Here is a 14395-nt window from a genome sequence, read left to right as displayed (position 1 = left end):
TGGGGGGATAATTAGTCTGTCCTGTCTAATCTACAAGACAAAATGAGATAATGGGTGTAAATCATCTATTTCAGGGTCTAGCATGTAGGTAGCACTCAGTAAATGGTAATGACTGCTATAGTTAAGGTTGATGTTCCCCCCACACCCAGAAATACATTTCCATGAGAAGTCTTGGCAATACCCAACACTTGACTTCATCCCAGGGACACAGTGTAATACCATCAGATTTATCACTGAGATCAAAGTGAAGATCCCAATAAAGTCAAATAGTGAACTTCGAGAGTGCTCAAAGGAGATAAATGAAGATGTGCAAAGCCTTGCTAAACAGGACCCATGGGACAGAGATTTGAAGAAGCCATCAGGGTTTTGACTAGAAGGCAGGGGTCCTCAGAGCTGTGAAAGTCTGATCTATCAGAGGTGGCTGCCAAGCTGTGCTTTCTTCTGCAGATGGCAAAAGAAAAAGATGTGAAACAAGGTGAGAGTTAGATGATACTGGGGTCCGCGTGTATTTAGGTTTTCAATCAGGAAATGGAGGAAGTGGAAGGGATACTGTCAATTTAAGGTAGAGCTGTTTTAATGGCTTAGTGGATATCTAATAAGCATTTTCTGAATCAAATAAGAAATTGCAATCTTTCTGGAGTAACAGAATATAGACATGAAGATTGTATTAGTCAATTAGTCATGGTTCTCCAGAGAGACAGAATCAATAGGTTGTGTGTGTATATATGTTTATATATACACTTACATGTGTGTGTATGTGTATACGTGTGTGTGTGTATATACGTATATACAGAGAGAGAGAGAGAAAAAAATATTGATTTTAAGGAATTGCCTCATATAATTAGGAGGTTGGCAAATCCCAAATCTGCAAGGTAGAAGAGCAGGCTGGAGATTCAGGGGACAGTTCGTGTTGCAGTTTGAGTAGAAGGCACCCTGCCACTGCCTAGAGAGTTCTCTCTTCCTAGGAGGAAGTTTGTCTTTTTCTGAAGGTTTTCAGCTGATTGAATGAGGCCCACCCACATTACAGAGGGCAATCTGCTTTACTCAAAGTCTATTGATTTTAATGTTAATCTCATCTTTAAAAAAAATCTTCACAGCAATGTGCAGACATGTTTGACCAAATATCTGGGTCCCATGGCCTAGCCAGTTGACACATGAGATCAACTATCACAAAGATCTTCAGAGTCTTATCCAGAAATAGAATCATACCCACTTGGGGACCTTCTGTTGCTATCAGATTTTCTTCGATCAAAAAAGCTTTTAGTGGACAAAACAGATTACTCAAAGAAATACTTTGAAATGTAAAAGGGCATCAACAAAGAGGTTAGGCTCCAGGCATAGGTCATGAATTTTCCTTTCAGAGTTAAAATAGTAATAATAAAAACCAAAGCAAGGGGAGGCGGAGTTGGGCATTCAGACTGGACAGCAAACTGAAATGTTAGAAAATGATTAAAGCCACAGGAGGTGGCTGATTGAGAGCCCTAACATATGAAAAGTCTGTTATTGACTAAAGCAGTAGATGGAAATTTCATAGAAATTAATTGAGTTTTTGCCCTTATTGCTCCCAACAGAAGCAGGGTAGCAGAGGAGGGCGTAGAGTGAGCAAGTGGGCGTGCTGAATATGTAAGTGTATATGTGTTTATATTTCAGACATATTTAAATGGAAGAGAGAGGAATGGGAGAGGAAGGCAAGAATACAAATATTTAAGAAAGCTTTATTTTCCTGAAGCAAAGAATGACACTTGAAACCGAGGGAATTTCAATGTCCACCTTGCATTTCCATGACCAGCAAGAGAGCGGAACCCCTACAGGTGATTTGAGGGGTGCTGTGAACGTGCCTATCATCTCCCTTCTCCTCCCGTCATATTTCTTGGAAAACCCAGCATGAGTCACTCCTTTGGATTGTAGCACTGGATGGGCTGGTACATGGAGTAGAATCAGTCTTTGGCATTTAGGAGCTACAAGCCATCAGGCTCAGGAAGGAAGAAGGACAACATCAGTGTATATCCAAATCTGAGCAGTGTCCAGGAGGACTCCTCTCAAGCCCAGCCATGATTGTGCCTTGCTCAGCTCAGAAGACCCAGAGGCTCCCCCATCCAAATGAGTTCAGTGACAGCATCTTTACCCACACGACATGGCCTGACTTTCCCTCTTGGCCTTCCCTGCTGCTGCCCCTGCCCACATTCAGCACTCCCGCCCACCTTTCTGGTTCCAGCTCCCTGAACCTTTTCAAGGCTTGCCTGTCTCTGTGCTTTCCGTTGTGCCGGGTCCTCAGTCTGAAATAATCCTCCCCACCCCTTAGCCTATCCACAGAGTTTTTGAAACCCAGTCATAAGCCACCTTCACCATGAAGTCCTTTCCTTTTTGTTTTAGTTGCAAAAGGAGTGAATTTTATTCTTTAAAAAATGCAGTCAAACTTGGAAAGTATAAAGTAAAAAGTTTCTCTATGCCGCACTTCCCACTGTGACTATTGAAAACAATAAACTGGTACCAAGGTACCAAGTTATAATAGCTGTGATCTTGTTATCAGTTTGATCGGTACCTAAAGCCCTCCGATACCTCCTTCTAGATCACTGAATAAGATTTCTCCAACCTCTGAACTTCCCTGGCATTTGGTACCCTGTTATGATGTTTTACTTTGTTCTGCATTTTGTTATAGTTATATCTATACTTACCTTAATTGATCCCCACACTTCAGTCTTTGCTGACTAAATTGATTTGAGGGTCTATATTTCCCTGTCACAGAGCTTAGGACAATTGGCTCCACATTTGGTTTAGTCCATCAAACCTTTATGAACACATGTTCTGGGCCCTATTGACCTAGGGGCCAAGGATACAGAAACAAATAAAACACTGCCCAGCCTTAAAGGAACCTAAAGTTTAGGTGGCCTTTCTTTCCCACCAAAAAACAAAAAAGCAAACAAAAGCTTCGCAGAACTGTTAGACAGTAACAACACAGAAGCAGCAGATCCTGAACCTGTGCAGGTGGCACTCATTTGAACTAATCATTGCTTTAGAAATATTTGGCTGGGCACAGTGGCTCACGCCTATAATCCCAGCACTTTGGGAGGGTGAAGCGGGCGGATTACTTGAGGTCAGGGATTTGAGACCAGCCCGGCCAACATGGTGAAACCCCATCTTTTTTAAAAATACAAAATTTAGCCAGGCAGGGTGGCAGGTGCCTGTAATCCCAGCTACTCGGGAGGCTGAGGTAGGAGAATCACTTGAACCTGGGAGGCAGAGGTTGCAGTGAGCCGAGATCATGTCACTGAACTCCAGCCTGGGCAACAGAGAGAGACTCCGTCTCAAAAAAAAAAGAAAAAGCAAAAAGACAAAAAAAAATATTTAAGAGCACTTACAAAGCAACTATGAAATATGAGCAAATGATACTCTGCTCATAGTGGGGAGCAAGGAATGAGAAGAAACATTGGCTGAGAGGGGGTTAAGTTCAAAGACTTTTGCAAAGCTTCCAGAGGAGTGTGACTGAGTCTGGTAGTTGAGCACCTGGGACATTATTTATGATGCATTGAAGGATGTCAACAGCATTCTTCCGGAGAATTTTGCCTGCAAGGAGAGGTCATTAAAAGAGGAGGCACTGCCACACCGGAATGGGTAAAGCCTTCCAGCTTCTACTTTAATCCTTCTGACCCAGGAGATGAATTTCTTTTTCTGTTGATCTTTTCTGTGCCTCAGTCATAGACTATTATTTATATTTTCAACCAGCATAGCATATAGTGAAGAGGTGTTGATGTCAGACAGACCAGGATTCAAATGTTGGCTTTGACACATACCCACTGAGGGCCGGGGCAACTGGGAGCCCAAATTTTCTCATCTGAAAAATGGGAATAACAGCATCTAAATCACAGGACTATTGTGGAGATGAAAATTAATTGCGTTTGGGAAGGTGGCACGAAACAAATGCTCAATGCACGGAGCTATTGTTATTGTTAGGCCCATTGCCTCTAACTAAAGGCAATCATTTTAAAGAGAGGGAGAACCCATTTCATTCTTCTCTGTGCCCCCAGAGCTCAGCAGAGTTTCTGCACACCAAGAGTATTCATTAACTGACACTGAATTTCCTGCTCTGCTTAAAGAATGCTGCTCCCAAAGGAAATGGAAATACACAAGCTCCTATATCAGCTCACCAAAGACGGAGCCAACAAGTGAAAGGAGTGGATGAAAAGTATCCCATAAAGGGACACAATGTGGTTTAAGGGCCAGACAGGGGAAGAAAAGAGAGTATCAGTAAGTGCAGGTGTATAGATGACCAAAGGACATTTTCCAGTGGACTGGGCTTGAAATTCATTTTCCAAAACTCAGCTTCTTTTGTTTTTTCAAGACAGGGTTAAGTAGAAAGAGACAGTTTATATTTTGTCCCATGTAAAGAAGGTATTTATGTGAAATATGACAGCTCAGTGTGCAAGAATGCAAACCACAGCTTGTGAGATAATGTGGCTATGAGGCAATGATCTGAAATCTGGAAGAAAATCAATCTTAAATCTTTACATTGATCCAAACATTTGAAAGTGGTAGGAAGGAATATGCTTGCTAAAGAGGGGATGAATACGGATGGCTTGTTCCAGTTTCTTTAGGCCTTACAAAAGCAAATTTTACACCAAACCTCCCTCTGTATACTTACTTTACATAAGATCAAACTTAAGGGAGATGAGATCAATATTGAAGCTCTGTCTGAGATTCCATCTCTTTAATACCTTTCTCATTTCCTTTAGTAGTAGAAAAAGAGCTAATCTCCGTTCTTCAAATAGTTGTTTTGCATTTTTTGATCATGGGGAATTAAATTGAATTAGATGGGTCTGGAGTGGTTATTAGAACCATTACATTTGGCATAATAAATACATCTAGAGAAAACATTTACATAAGGAAATCAAAGCTGGTCTCATTTTTTATCCAGTGCTCTGACCTCTTTGGAGTTCTGTCAAGCAGGATTTATCTGAATATTTCTTAAGATGGTATGTATAACAGTAAAATGCACCCCCTAACATACCTACCTAAACCAGCATTTCCTTCTGAAAAAAGAAAAAAAAACTGCTTAAAAAACGAGGTATTTTCATATACTTATAGACGTATTTTCCATTTGGATCCTTATTTGAATTTTACTCTCATTTAGAATATAATTATGAAATCTCCATCATTAATGCTAAGCCTGGCAATATTCCATAAAAAAAAAACACCAGTAAAACACAAAAGCTAGATGTGAAGAGGATTACGATGTCATATTAAAAGAAGGGAAGGGAGAATTAAAATAAAAGATCTATCTGAAATGATCAGAAATGAAATTCTCTTTGGGATAAAATGGTCTCTTCCAGGAACGCAGCCATTTAAAATAAGATTATAGTGATATTTTATAAGAACTAAAGCAGAATACAAACTATCTTTCCCTGAATGAACTCACAGTTATATACAATGAACAGTAAATACAAACAAGGCATTTTTAGGCTTTTCCATTTTGCTTGGCAATTTGTCAACACAAGCTCCGGCATTAATAAAATCAGGGGTCTGGGTAAATGATGCAAACTTTAGGGCCTTATCACATCAAAATCAGATTGTCCTGGGTATGGGGTAGAAAGATTCTGCATTTTAAAAAGGACCCTAGGTAATTCTAAAATCCACTAGTGTTTGAGACTCCAGTTTAGAGCATCTCTGGGAAGCACAGGGGGACCAGCACAGAATTCAAAGCATACTTCATATCCACCAACTCTATCTAATAGTCCAGAGTTTGAGCCCTGCCTATCTGTTACTACTAGAGTGACCTTAAACAAGTCACTTAATCTCTCTAAGCCTCAGTTTTCTCATTTGAAAAATGGGATAATTTGCTTCACAGGTTGGCTTGAGTATTAAGGAAGTGATGGTCCTCTATTAAAGCCCTATAAGAGGCTGGGCACCATGGCTTATGGCTGTAATTCCAGCACTTTGGGAGGCCAAGACAGGATAGCTTAAGGCCAGGAGTTCGAGGTCAGCCTGGGCAGCAGAGAGAGACCCTTCTCTATATATTTATAATATAATTATTATATATATAATTATTATAATAATAGTAATAGTTGGGTTTGGTGGCACATGCCTGTAGTCTTAGCTACTCAGGAGGTTGAAGTGGGGGTATCATTGAGCCTAGGAGTTTGAGACTACAGTGAGCTATGATCATGTTACTGTACTCCAGAATGAGACCCTGTCTCAAAAAAAAAACAAGAACAAAAACAAACAAAAAAAAACCACCTTCCCTGATACAACTTATTTCTTATTACCATTATTGTTACTATTTGGCCACAAGTGTGATAACAAAAGAGAACTTTGTTTACCTGGCAACACTGCCACTGTCAAGAGAAGGAATATAGAGATGACAAATTAAGTAGACCAGAACATAACTAAGCAGTGAAATTCCATGTGATCATCAAATACATATTGAGAGTAAATATGAACAATTGGTTGGCACAGAGCTAAGATGAAAAAAAAATATTGATGGGAACGACAAGATAGAATTCAATTGGGACAAAGCCTTCCTGATGTGAAAATGATCAGATCAGGATGGCTGTTGGGAAGTGTGTGGTTTTGTTTCTCGGAGACATCTGGATGATAAAGAGTGGTGAGACCTCTGACAGTCTTTGTAGAAGCCCCAGGGACAAAAATGAGAGAGGAAAAAGGAAGTTTCCAAATACTTGTGTCTGTGATGAAGAAGCATGGCTGGATAGAGGAAAGAAAGGTTGAAATGGCATTTAGAAATTAGAGCAAACGGCCAGTCCCCATGGCACAAGCCTGTAATCCCAGCACCTTAGGAGGCCCAGGTGGGAGAATCACTTGAGACCAGGAGTTCAAGACCAGCCTAAGTAACAGAGTGAGAGCCGGTCTCTACAAAAAAAATTTTAAAACTAGCTGGACATGGTGTCATGTGCCTGTAATCCTAGCTACCTGGGAGGATGGGGAGGGAGGATCACTTGAGCCCAGGAGTTCAAGATGACAGTGAGCTGTGATAGCACCATTGCATTCCAGCTTCGGTGACAGAGTGAGACCCTGTCTCCAAAAAGGAAAAAAGAACAGAAAAGAAATTGCCGCGGAGGAACAATAAGGAATCCAGAGACTAAAGTTGATTTCCAACTCTGAAACAAATTATCAGAACTCCAAAATTGATACAATTTTAAAATATTTCGCTGGCCAGGTGCAGTGGCTCATGCCTGTAGTCTCAGCACTTTGGAAGTCTGAGGCAGGCAGATCACTTGAGGCCAGGAGTTCGAGACCAGCCTGGCCAACATGCTGAAACCCCGTCTCCACTAAAAATACAAAAATTAGCCAAGCGTAGTGGTGCATACCTAAAATCCCAGCTACTCAGGGGGCTGAGGTGGGAGAATCTCTTGAACCTGGAAGGCAGAGGTTACAAGTGAGCTGAGATCGTGCCACTGCACTCCAGCCTGGGCTACAGAGTGAGACTCCATCTCAAATATATGTATATATTTCCCTGATAACAAATGATGCAAGTTTGGTGACTGAAAGCAACAGCCCTGCCCTCCTTGTAGATTCCTTGTATGTGTGGTTGGGGATGTGGAGGGGGGGAGGGTGCTATGCTTCTCCTGGAATAAGATCTGGAAACTCTAGGGACAAAAGTAGCTGCATGTCAAAGGACTCTGGCTTCCTTTGTGTCATGTGCTTGGAGTTTAGATTTAAAGTTCTGAGGATCCCTCCTCTTGGAGTCTGTAGAAACTGATGTTCTTCCTGGAAGCTCTATGCTGTGCCTGGCTTTTACTCATTCTGTTCCCTTAGCAGGAATGTTCATCCTCTGCCTCTGACCTGTGAAGTCCCAATCATCCCTGAGGACCAATTCCAAATGTCAATTCATTCACCACCATCGCCCTTGTCATTGCATCCACTCCTCCTCTCTCTCTGACTTGTGTTAATGGTAGGTATCTGTGTATGAATCTAGGCTGGGGGTTTGTCTTTGAGGTCAAGGACTATTTCTGATTCACTGTGTGTCTCTCTAGATCCTTCTTCCACCTAGCAAAGATGCTCAAAATATATATACAAATGACAGCCCTTCGTCCTATACCTTTTCTGAGCTTTGGAATGTCTCTCTGTACTGACAGAGCATCATGCAGCAGACCCAACAGAGGAGAAATAGCTGTGAGATTATCTGCCCATTATAGCAGGATTCAAAGAAAGCTGCTTTCATGCCAGGAAGCCAGGGGATCGTAGTAAACAGCTGTCTTTAACCAAAGACTTTTGTTAGGAGGGATCTTCCACTATTGAAGGTTGAGACCCTGGGACCCCTGTCTGATCTATCTCTGCCATCAGACCTGCCGCTTCTCACATAGTTGCATATAAACAAGATGCCTCATTTTGGTGTGTACTGGGAGATCTGGCCTATCCATGAAACTATCTCCATTGGTTGCGTGTTGAAAGGGCTCCCTACCAGTTTGGTCATAAAACAGACCAAATTGAGGAGGTTAAAAGAGATCAAGTGTCTGAACATGGCTCCTTTGGACTCTAGGAGGAGTTGATCAAGTGTCACTCAAGTGCATATGCTGTTTTTATGCACAGTATGGTTTTGAACATCCTGGTGAGTGAGTCCACGTTAACAGTATTTCTCAAGCAGGAGTATGCAGCTCTAGCTTCTGTTTTTAGCAAGCTCAGAGATTTTTTGCACTGGAAGAGAATTAGATATCCAACATCCTCACTTCAAGAGGAAACTGAAGTCAGAGAGGAGAAGGGACTTCCCAATGGTACATAACCTGCTGCTGGCAAAGATGGGACCAGAGCCCTTAAGTTTTTCAACTTCTCCAGCAAATTCCTCATATCTAAGAGCAACCCTTCAGTTTTCCTTAATAAAGTGCCCCAGATCCTCACATTCCTCCCTTTCAGAGTGCAACTTCCCACTTGGTTTACAAATGAGTCAAGAAAAGAAAATCTCCTCTGTAGGAATGTAGTGTGGGACCAGCTCACTTGAGTAAGCAAACCTTGTCCTTGAGAGCTGCTAGCTCTTTCCTGTTTTTTCTGGGTGCAACAGTGTGCATGTCACCCCACCCTTACTGCCTGGCTGTCTTCACACGTCACCTTCTCTGAGAGTGCTTCTCTAATATCCACCCAAAGAGCTCCCCACATATGCACATCCATTGATTATCATGTCTCTTTGATTTTTCAATCTCCATGATAATTATTGAGACCTAAGATGTAAGACCTATTTCCGATTATTTTGTTTACTGGTTGTCTTCTCCCACCAGAATGTAAGCCTCGTGAGGTTAGGAGCCTCTCTGTCTTATTCTCTGTAGTATTGCTGGCTCCTAGAGGACTGCCTGGTACAGGGTTGCTACTTCATTATTTCTTACTGTATATGAGAATGAATGAGTGAACTGAAAAGCAATTGAACTTTGGTTGTGCCTTACAGGTATAGCAGAAGTTGTCTGCACAGAGAGGAAGGAAGGAGATGATCTTTGATATGAACTCTGCTGGCCAATGAGGTCTAGAATGTTAACAATTAATGGCCACATTCTCCTAGTTAACTACAAAGCAACAGTGGAAAGGAGATAATGTTGGACTAACCATTTGACTACATTGTCTGATTTATCCAAAAGGTGGTGTGGAATTTTGATCCAGTAGTGGTACATCATCTTTGATAATACACACGTACACATAAGGGAGTGTACACACCCATATACACTCACTCGCACTCTGCTATTGCCTGCTACCTATTAGATACTCCCGACAAAAGCTCTTAAACTAAAAATGACATGGTGTTGTTAAGTTTCTCAGGGAAATCCACCTATCTGTGGAACTCAAGAGAGCCAGGGCTGGTCTCTGGAGAAAAATAAAACAGGGTCAAAAACCAATTTTATTTGTTATTTTTCACTGGAAATACATGGTTAATCCAAGAACTAGCAAGGAGGTGTTGAAAAAGATTCTCTGATGTCATTTGTTTTTTCTTTTTCTTTTCTTTTTTTTTTGAGACGGAGTTTCTTTCTTGTTGCCCAGGCTGGAGTGCAATGGCACAATCTCAGCTCACTGCAACCTCTGACTCCCAGGTTCAAACGATTCTCCTGCCTCAGCCTCCTGAGTAGCTGAGATTACAACCATGCCTAGCTAATTTTGTATTTTTAGTAGAGGCGGGGTTTCTCCATGTTGGTCAGACTGGTCTCAAACTCCTGACCTCAAGTAATTCACCCGCCTCAGTCTCCTGAAGTGCCGGGATTACAGGCCTGAGCCACCGAGCCCAGCCTCATTTGTTTTTTCATACAGATATCTCTCATCTGCATTAGAGGTAGATCCAAGATTAAGATGTGAACATGTTCCAGCTTTAATTTCAGTTGTTTTTCTTTTTTAAATAACGAAAAGCCAGCAATGCAATTTGTTTCTCATTAAGCACTATACACATTCAGCTATGACTGAGAATTTAGAAAATACAAATTCAAACTCCAGTTTAATTTCCTTTTTCCTGTTTGACTCCAAGCTCAGTAGGTGATCTTATAAGTTGACAGGGGTAACATTGCACCTATTAGCACTTGTCAACCAAAAGTAGATTGTTCGGGTTTCAATAAATGTTTTTTTGAATTGGATTTAGGTTGGTGAGAAAATATATTAAGTCAGAATTCTTTGAGGCAAATTACATATTGAAATGAACAGTTTGGTGTTCATCCTGTCTACCATCCCCCTCAAAAACAAAGAGACAGAAAGAAAAAAAAGCAGAAGTCTTGCTTTTCTAAGCTGCAAGAATTTCTTCTGCTGCTACATCTGTGAACGCTTTACAAGGCAATGTCTACAGTTTGAGTTTTACAGCCCATTTTGATTGCAGTTTACATGACATCTGGGGCTCTATTTTTGGAGAAATTTCAAAGCTAGTGACTTCCAGTTTTTAATCAGCAGGGTATTTATTTTCTACCCTAGCATAATTGTTCATGGCTCCACATTGATTTTTTTATAGGAGACAATGCAAAATGATAATCAGAGTGAATTAGTAATTTGATCTTGTATCTGTCAAGGCTTGATGGCTTTTACCTGCTCTAGAGGCTAGAAGGCAATGTGCTGACCTTATCGTGTTGAAAAAAATTGAACACATCGTGGTTGTCAAGGACAAGACATTCTCAGTCATAAGAACAAAGAGAGCAAGAAAGGCTAATGAGGGAAGAGGCCATACAACCCTGAAAAGTACACAGCCTCCTGCCCCTCTGCTCAGAATCTGGGGTCATGTTTGCAGCCACAGGTGCCACATGCAGAAGTGTCAGAGGTGTGCAAACCAGAGCAACTCCATCTTCAACAGGAGCTGGGTAAAATAAGGCTGAAACCTGCTGGGCTGCATTCTCAGACAGGTTAAGGCATTCTAAGTCACAGGATGAGATAGGAGGTCGGCACAAGGTACAGGTCATCAAGACCTTGCTGATAAAACAGGTTGCAGGTTGCAGTAAAGGAGCCGGCCAAAAACCACCAAAACCAATCCGGCCGTGAGAGTGATCTCGGGTCATGCTCAGTGCTGCACTCCCACCAGCGCCATGACAGTTTACAAATGCCATGGCAATGTCAAGAAGTTACCCTGCAGGGTCTAAAAAGGGGAGACATTAATAATCCACCCCTTGTTTAGCATATCATCAAGAAATAACCATAAAAACGGGCAAACAATAGCCCTCACGGCTGCTCTGTTTACAGAGTAGCCATTCTTATATTCCTTTACTTTCTTAATAAACTTACTTTCACTTCGCACCACGGACTTGCCCTAAATTCTTTCTTGTGCGAAATCCAAGAACCCTCTCTTGGGGTCTGGATAGGGACTCCTTTCCGGTAGCGCATTTAACAGAAGGATAGGCTGTGCAGAAATTATTTTCGCTCCATTCTACTGAGAAGAGAAAACGCCACAATTGGGCAGCCTGCTCCTCTATAAGTGAATGAATAAGCACTTGCTTTTCATTGTGGGTGAGTCAAACGGCCTGGCGTATATGCAAGTAAGAACTAGAGCAGAGGCTACTCACCTGCAAACTCACATCAGGGCTTCTGCCCAGAATTATGGCATTTTTTTGTTTGTGTATGTGTTGTTGTCATTGGCTTCTTTTCATAGGGGTTTGGATAAAGCTATTTAAACCCATGAGATAGCAGCCACTAGGCCTGTATCTAAGAAGGTAAGTGGTTTGTCCAGGGTTACACGGCTAGTGGAAGAGTTAGTCTTTACAAGAATCTTTTACATAAACCAAACCAGGTGAGGTAGGATCAATAAGAGGGCGAAGTGAGGAACCGACATTTTTAAGAGCTCCATGAAATGAAGGAGCTTGGAGAGAAAATTGATAGATGGTACTTTCAGTAGCCCAGCCTCCTCCTGTAATTTCTGGCTTCACCTTTCAAGTCATCCTCTGCTCTGAGTTCTGTCTGGACAAGTCCTGAGCTCCTGGAATGCATCTTTGCCTTCCTTATCTGGAAGCTAATCACTAAATAGCAGGTGGCGGAGATTCTGGTTTTCATCCCTCTTTCTCTCTCCTCTTCTCTCTTTTACTCACTTCCTCAAGGCTATGAATTTCTGAATCTGAAACAGGAAACCTCCCTGATTTGTTCACACCTGGAATGCCATTCTATCTTTGTTTGAAGAGTGCAGAAATTAGAGCGTGGGAGAATCAAGAGAAGGAGCTGTTGTGTGAAGAAGGAAGAGAGAGGTCAGCATTTAAATGTGAACACACACCGAGAGGCACATATACATGCACACGGTTTAATCTAAGCATTCTTGCTTTCAACTCCTACATTTCCCTCCTCATCTCCACTGCCAGCAAATGTCTTACAAGACAAAGAGTATTTACTGTGTGTCACTTCAGTTATCAACACTCTGCACAAATATATTGACAGAGGAAACAGGCAAAGTACCTTTGCAGGCCCATTTGGGGTTGAAATAGCAACTAGACTGCCTAGAGGCTGCCAGATATTAGCTTACTTATTGCTCCTACAAATGTTAGAAGCTGGCTCTTGAGAGAACCTGTCATCAACATCCCTGTCCCCGTGGGTGTCAGGAAGGTTCAGCCTTCTTTAAGGTAGGCACTCTGTCCTCATGGACTGTTCATTTTGGAAAGAACCTTGGGAGATCACCTGGTTCAAGCTCCTGCCTTTAGTCATTGTTTGCCTCTAAATCCAGAGACCAATGTTTGTGATCTACTGACTTGTAAGCTCCCTATGAGGAAAATGGAACAAAATATTGGGCACAAAGACATAAATCTAAATGCATGGTTTCTAATCTGTGGACCCTGAGATCCCATAGGAGCACCATATTTGCATGAATCAGTGCTTATAGGTTGACCAAATAGCATGATTCACACACATATATTCTAATACTTCTAATGGTTTTATTCATTCATTCTACAAATCCAGTACTGGTTTGTGCCAGAAACTGTGGTAGGTGCTGAGCATATAATAGACAGGGAATAAGTCAAACTGACTCTGCCTTCATGGAGCTTCCTGTCCAGTGGTAAAAACAGGCAGAGAGAGCTGCAGAAACACAGGGTGAAAGCAATAACTCAGATTTGGAATATCATATAGATAAGGTTATGATTAATAGAACTCAAATTCTTTTAAAGGTAGTAGTCTCTGTCTGCTATTAAGCATTTGCTCTACCAATGCATTCCTAAATGTATTTTTTATCTACAGGACTATACATGTTTTCAGATTAAAATGTGCTCTCCTGACTAAAAGGATTGGATACCACTGACCTAAATCATCTGCCAGGATTGCCTTTTCTATCCTAGGTGAATAAATTAAATAGCTATGTAGTTTTCCCTTCACCACTGGAAGTTTCACTGAAAAATCAACTCATGAAAGGCAGATTAATAAGAGAAAAGGCATAGATATTTGTTCACATTCATGCGATAATCACAGGGTGATTTCCCAATATCCCAATGGGATACAGATGCTTGTATACCTACTTCTTGAGGCAAAGGGAGAGGGGGCATTGTGTATGACTTTAGGGACATTAGTAAATAATTTCCAGAGCAATTCAATGGCTATGAAGAATATACAATGGCCTAGGAGAAATTCTGTTGGGCCCACAGAGCAGAGAGTAGTTTGTGATAAAAGTCTGCCCATGTTTGTTGACAGACTTCAGTTTTTCTTCCTGCGATATGGGTTCAGTTAATGAACATTCAGAGAAGAGATCAGAAGTAATTGTTTTCGTCTTTGGTAGGTATAGACCTTAGGTAGATAAGGGAATTTCAGAGAACAGCTTCATCCTTCTCCATGGTAGAAGTAAAGGATTGAGAGACAGAAGCGGGTAGAGAGGGAAAAACAATTGTTCTCCTTGATGGGTCCGTCTGGTCTTTACGTAGATAGGGGAAAAGTCTCCTCCAGCATCTGTTGATCTCAAAGGACTTTTAATTTAAAATACCCATTATACCAGGGAGCCATATTTTGGGTGAAGTTCCCTGTGCTCCTTCACCAAGAA

At 41.5% G+C, this 14395-nt stretch overlaps 1 long non-coding RNA gene across 1 annotated transcript; it reads left to right on the top strand.

Annotated features, from left to right (window-relative positions):
- Positions 1-315: 315 nt before the first annotated feature.
- LOC116457375 (uncharacterized) lies at positions 316-8032 on the top strand. The gene is made up of 3 exons (XR_004245011.1): positions 316-475; positions 1651-1811; positions 7771-8032. It is a non-coding gene; the product is annotated as an uncharacterized LOC116457375 (long non-coding RNA).
- Positions 8033-14395: the final 6363 nt, after the last annotated feature.

This window comes from Hylobates moloch, unplaced genomic scaffold (genome assembly GCF_009828535.3).
Source record: "Hylobates moloch isolate HMO894 unplaced genomic scaffold, HMol_V3 SCAFFOLD_18, whole genome shotgun sequence".
Lineage (NCBI taxonomy): Eukaryota > Metazoa > Chordata > Mammalia > Primates > Hylobatidae > Hylobates > Hylobates moloch.
The sequence above is the reverse complement of the archived record's forward strand: the minus strand, read 5'-3'. Positions and strand labels throughout refer to the sequence as shown.